General features: G+C 35.9%; 1 long non-coding RNA gene across 1 annotated transcript; it reads right to left on the bottom strand.

Annotated features, from left to right (window-relative positions):
• Positions 1-1,054: 1,054 nt before the first annotated feature.
• Positions 1,055-5,440, bottom strand: LOC145806944 (uncharacterized). Its single transcript, XR_014350276.1, has 2 exons — positions 4,759-5,440; positions 1,055-1,807 (listed from the first exon to the last, which is right to left on the bottom strand). It is a non-coding gene; the product is annotated as an uncharacterized LOC145806944 (long non-coding RNA).
• Positions 5,441-6,479: the final 1,039 nt, after the last annotated feature.

The following is a 6,479-nucleotide window of genomic DNA, read 5'->3' as shown; positions in this document are numbered from 1 at the left end:
CACTGTTTCTTCATCTATTGTTTTCTTTAATGATCAAAACACTATGATTCTCACTTTTTGAAAAGAGATGTGTAAGAGAAAAGAAAAATTAAGAAAGGAAAAAGAGGAGTAGGGATTGAAGACCAAAAAGTGTAAGGAGATAATAAAATATATTTAATTTTAGTGTTTTGTCCTTAAAGGTAATTTCATACATGGATAAAATTGGGAAGGAAAAAAAACTCATATGGAGGGTGTAAAGAAGTAAAGTAGTGGTGTAAGTAAAATCACCCTTTGGAGGTTCAAAGAAATTAGGTAGGTGCTAGTAGCAGCACTCTTAATATATTATTTGAAAATTAGATTTACGATTATACCTTTATTTCTATTATGTTTCTTTCTTTCTTTCTTCTTCTTCTTCTTCTTCTTTTCTTTTCTTTTTTTTTTTTCCTTTTTTCTTTTTTGCTACAAATGTAAGATACACAACTCATGAGAATCAAATTTAGGATGAATTTTTATATGAAAATCTTTTTATTTGAAATGACTTGAAATGTAAGATTTTTTAAATATTTCAAAGGAAGTAAAAAATGACTTGAAATATGGGATTATTTAAACATTCCAAAAAGATGTGGGATTCTTCAAATGTTTTAAAAGTAGTACAGAAACTCCTTAATAAACTTTGAGCATATGTATAATTTCAATTTGTAACACTCTAATGTAACACTAAAACGTAACATTCCAAAAAAACTCCTTGGTGTAACACTCTAATGTAACACACAACAGAATTTCTTATTGTACTTTTTCCAAATGTAATACTCTAAAAAAAGGATGTGAGATTTTTCAAACCATTCCAAAATGAGTATAAAAATTCCTTAGTAAACTTTGGGTAAGTGTATTATTTCAAACTGTGAGCGTTACGTTTGGAAAAAAATACATTAAAGCCTCGTTTGAGAACAAGCTATTTTAGTGAGTTTAAAAAAAATTAGTATGTTTGGAATGAATTTTTGATTTTTTACGAAAAGATATGCATAAAGTAGAGAGAAAATATAATATTTGACTTTTTGGAATAGGTTATAGGCTCTTTTATTTTTTTTAGTAACTTTTTGGTTTTTAAGCTAAAACTATTGCATGCCAAACGAGGCCTAAATATTTTTTTACTGTTTTTATGTGTGTTACATTGAAGTGTTACGTTTAATATTACATTAATTGGAGTGTTACGTTTAGGAAAAAGAATAGAGAAATTCTATTTCCACACATTTAATTAGCTCAGTGCACATCTTTTCTCAATACACACACTTATTAATTTGATTATGGGTGAAATCGGTTCGGTTCGGTTCGATCGGTTTTTTCACTAGTTTTGCACCGAACCGATAATTTCGGTTTTTCATATTTGTGAACCAAACCGCCCAGAAAAATGACATAAACCGTCGCGGTTCGGTTTATTACGGTGCGGTGCGGTTTTTTCGATTTTCGATTTTTTGGCCTTTTTTTTTTCCCTGGTTGGGCCTCACATTTTGGGCCTATATTTCTATCCATTTTGCATAAAATTTGAGCTCAGGCCATGTAATTCCTACATAGGTTTGGGGCCTCACATTTTGGGCCTATTAATATTATATAAGTCAGTTCGGTTCAAAAAAGCAAAAACCGTAAACCGAACCGAATGTACAGAAAAACATAAACCGAACCGAACGATTGAAAACTTAAAACACCGACCGAAAACCGTTCGGTTCGGTCGGTTCGGTCTGTTTGGTCGGTCCTTCCGGTTATTCTTTCACCCCTAAATTTGATTATTAACTAATTTTCTTAATCCACACACTTAAAGTTACAATTACACCTGTACGGGAAAGAAATAAACCTTCTCGTATAATCCTGTTGATCAAGTCTGCGCTCCTCCATACGACGTCGCTTTACTCCCCGAAAACACAAACGTAAGCTAGCCGGCGGGTGTGTGTCGGATACCTCTCCGATGCCTAAGTCAGCAAAATAGAAAAATAGACAAAAGCTCTGTGTATTCGAGAATCAAAGTTGGGTTACCTCTCCATGGGTGATGTTGTGAGATTTTATAGGTTTCGCGTGGCACAATCCTGGTAGGACTCTTACTCCTCCATGTAGAGTCCTCCTAGAAATCACATTCTTGAAAGATAATGCTTATCCTTCAACACCCTCCTCACTACTTGAACCAAGTGAGATGGTTTTACCATAGTCGGACTCCAATATGACCGAGGTAAGCATGGCTATGCTGAGCCACAGAGTAGACCGAACTATAGCTAGTTTGGTTCTTCCTTTCACTGCTCTTACCCTGGTTCCTCCTGCACAAACCCTGGCATGATTAGACAGAGATAACAAAACATCAAGGTCCTAACCGAGCTGACAAATAGCTTGGTTCTGACCGGGCTATCCATAATATGCCATGACCGGGCTAACTCTGAGTATGGCAACCGGGCTAATTGCCACGCTTCTTTAGACCGGAATAACTTCAAGGCTCATTTAGGACCGGAGTTGTAATAACCCACATTCATGTCTTAGTCATGCTTATGTGCACTTGCGTAACCTTGTCTTGTTAGGTTTACATTCATGAATCTTATCTTGTTTTGCCTAAGTGTTGCGTGCATGCCTTGTTCCTTCCTTGCCGTCTCAAGCCTAAGAGATGTTAAGCCTAGGTTATTCTAAACTGAGGTCATCCTAAGCCTAGAACTATCTTGGAACCACCTTGGTTGACCTCTACCTTCGTTCTGGCATGTTGGCCGAGGTGTGTATCATCTAGGCCAAGATGTTATCCTTGAACCCAAGTGACCCTACTCCTAGATCGGTACGACCTAGACCGAGGTGTGGCACATCTAGGCCAAGGTGTGGCATAGCTAGGTCAAGTGTTGTCCTTTCCAGCCGAGATCATTGTCACCCTACTTGCCGACGCCTCGTTCTTAGCCGACGTCATTGCCTCGCCAGAGAGCCCATACCGCTTTACTTGTGGAACACCCTTTCGCCATGCTTTTGTCTGGTCTGTCAGCCACCTTTTCAGGAAAAACCCAACCAGTCGCCGCCACGTGTCCCAGCAGAGGGTTAAGCCCAGAACCGAGTGAGAGGACCTATCATTTGGTATCATATCCTTGCCTTTTAGAGAGAGAAGCTCTAGGCGGAAGAAGAAGTTTTAGAGTGAGAAAGTAAATCTTCGAGCTTGATTCCAAGAGATCGAAACGTTAAATTCGTGTATTGAGGTTAGATCCTTGGCTTACTCTTGTTGTCCCTTGTGTTTATCTAGCTGCATTGCACGATCGAACCTGTTCTGCACGTCATGCATTAATTTGAAACTGGTTTTAGAAAGAGAAAATAGTGTTCATACGTTCTTGGAGAAAAGTCTTGTTTTGATCCGAAAACTTGCATTGAGAATCATGTTTTTGTGTTTGTTTCCGCAAGAACTTCAAGTACGGGTACCCAGGTCCATGTTTTCGAAATCGTAGCATGAAAATCCCAGATTTGTGATAACAGGTTGTGATTGAACATTCATATTTTTCATGTTTTTCACACTCATGTTCTTCATGTTCATCAGCAGAGGGAAACCCAGAGTTTCCCCGACCTCTTTTCCTTGAATGTGGCCCTCGGGAACACACCTCGGCAAGGAGGTGTGAAACCTCGGCCTAGACCTGGTTGGTGCCCAGCACGTTTTTCCGATATCATTTGTATACATATGAAACTTGTTTGAAAGTGCATTCAATAGGCTTTGCCATGTGTTTGTAGGACTTGGGCTTGTCTCGACCCCGACGTTTGAAGAACTATGTAAGTGGTATTTTTAATAAAGCTATGTTATCATGTTTCGATAAACTTTGCCTTGCCTTGTTTTGAAAAGTATTTGATTTAGCATGAATGATTGTCCCTATTTGTATATCAAGCACTATCTTGTTTTGATGACATTTCTTGAAAGTCCTTAGTGCCAGGGGACTATAATGCAACTGCACTCTTGTCTTGAAAGTCCTTAGTGCCAGGGGACTATAATGCAACTGCACCCTTGTCTTGGAATGTCATCGCCCCATGTATTATGTAGATGCTATTAACATCCAAGGAATTTGAAAGATCGGCAAACGAACTTGATTTTCCCCTTGATTGTAATGTATGCTATGTATTGTTGTGCAAGAGATCTTGGATATCAATCATGCAAAACCTTTATTTCTAATATCATTCACTGAGTATCCAAGCCCACCCTCTCTATATATATGTAGGTGATGAGCAAGAAGGCAATGAGGCCTAGACGGGTTGCTGATATGTTTTTGGGTGCATTGCCGACGTGTTTTGGGATTCGCATTTTTGTGCCATCTTGAAGATCATGCTTCTTAGCTTATATTTCATGTGTATTTGAATATGTCGGCTTGAGAAGCCTTTTGGTCAAGATGTATTTTGTATCTCATTTCCTCATTGTATCTGAGTTGTAAGACTTTGTAAAGATGTATGTCATTTCATTGGACTTATGCATGGCTCTCATGGACTACTTAGATTCTGTATATATATTACTTCCGCACTTGTAAGCCCCATATCTTATACTCTGATTGTCCGAGATTTTGTAAGTTGGCCTTCGGTAATCTCGGATTACTGGCCATCACGACACCAAACTACTAGGGGCGGTTTGGGGGCGTGACAGGAGTAACTTTAGGCCTCCTTTCCACCGGGGTAACTTTATGCCTCCTTTGGACCGGAATAACTTTATGGCCTTTTTACTCAGCCCTTCGTACTGTGGCCCATAACGGCCCATTACCCAGCTCGGCCCAATTTTCATATAAATTACCCTCTCAACACCCTTCACTTATAATCATTGTACACACACTACTTTACCCTACTTTCTACACACTTGTATTGACCCTACTTCATATTTGTAATTCCACCTACACAAAAGTGAAGACCAAAGTCAGTGAAGTTTCCTCCATTGAAGATCTCTATTGAACCTCCATTAAAAACCATTAAAAACCCTTCTTGAAGGTAATGAATTTTTCCATTTTATTATTACATTTATCATTTTATTATTACATTTACCATTTTCGGATCTCGTGGTATAAAACCCTTGACCAAATAGCCACTAAACAACCACCAAATAATCAAAAGAACAAAAACGCTTGAAATCCCAAGCATAGGTTCATATCCAAAAGAATAAGCGACCACTAGCATTGCATACGAATATAAGTGAAAAGCAACCATAGATCTTCAAATCCCAAAAAAAAAACACCACCAGAGCATTCGAAAACCAAAAAAACACCCACTAAACAAATCCAAAATAGAGATTAAAACTATATGAGAGATGTTTTGAGAGCATAGTTTTGCAAGTAATAAAGGAGTATAAAGTGTGTAACAAGTAATGTGGCAGCAATAGAAAAATTAGGGTTTATTGTTTTTATCGCAAAAGATGTACATTGAGATTTTTTTATTCTTAAAACATGTGTACAGAGAGTTTTTTCATATAATATTATGAATGTTGTTGAATGTCTATTATGGTCATTTTTATTTAGGATATAATTATTATTAAATTAATATTTCATTAAATGTGTGCCCTGAGCTAACTAGATGTGTGAATAGAATTTGTAGCACCCGAATTTTTACCGTGATTGTATTAATACATAAAAAAAAAAAAATAATAATAATAATAATAATAATAATAATAATAATAATAATAATAATAAAATACATACATACATACATAAATAAATAAATACAATTCCTTAGTATATCAAAAAGTGCTTAGTAAAAGCTTGTGGTTTAAAACGTTAGCTGTTATTAATTTTAAAATATTAGAAATTCCTATTTAAAGGGATAGATTGTGGAACACCACATTTTTAATATTAAATAGTTTAGTAAACGATAAGTGATATTTTATAGTTTGATAGTGAAATTTTTAAACGTGAACATAATCTATAATTATACATAATTTTAGGAATTATTGTGGATTATAAGAAGCCAAATCTAATTTTCTAGAGCCAACGACTTAGATGACTCTTAGAAAATTTGTGAGGTAATAGTCAAGGGGCAAGGACAGGTGGCGCCTTCTGTGAATACATAATCAACTTAGGCTTCACGTTTTGATACATATAAATAGGATGGTCTAGTAGAAGCAAGGATAGCAATCAACGAGAAGAGCTGGAGGAGAAATAGCACGAGAGGTTCGGGAGCACGGGGAAATAGGTGTAAATTTATATTAAGAGTAAGTTATATTATACCTTAAGTTATCATAGTATGTTTTATATATGTTTTGAGTTACTATATATATTTTACAAATATTTTGAGTTATCACAATTTATTTTATATAATGTATGTTTTACAATTATGTTAATGTTTCAATTACGTGTATTATTTTTTGAACTCTATTTAAGTAAAATTAAAACTCATGGATATGTTTGTTTAAATTTTAAAAATTATTTGACAATGGTTTGATAAACAATTATTTTTTGTAAATACCACCACGGGAGTCTCACACATTGGAAGACTTAAATAAACCATTAGCTTCTGTTTTGCCACTTTGTGGTCTTTTG

The sequence above is a fragment of the Camellia sinensis genome, chromosome 2 (assembly GCF_055761805.1).
Source record: "Camellia sinensis isolate YWXY chromosome 2, ASM5576180v1, whole genome shotgun sequence".
In the NCBI taxonomy this organism is placed as follows: domain Eukaryota; kingdom Viridiplantae; phylum Streptophyta; class Magnoliopsida; order Ericales; family Theaceae; genus Camellia; species Camellia sinensis.
Note: the sequence above shows the minus strand (reverse complement) of the source record. Positions and strands in the feature narration are given on the sequence as shown.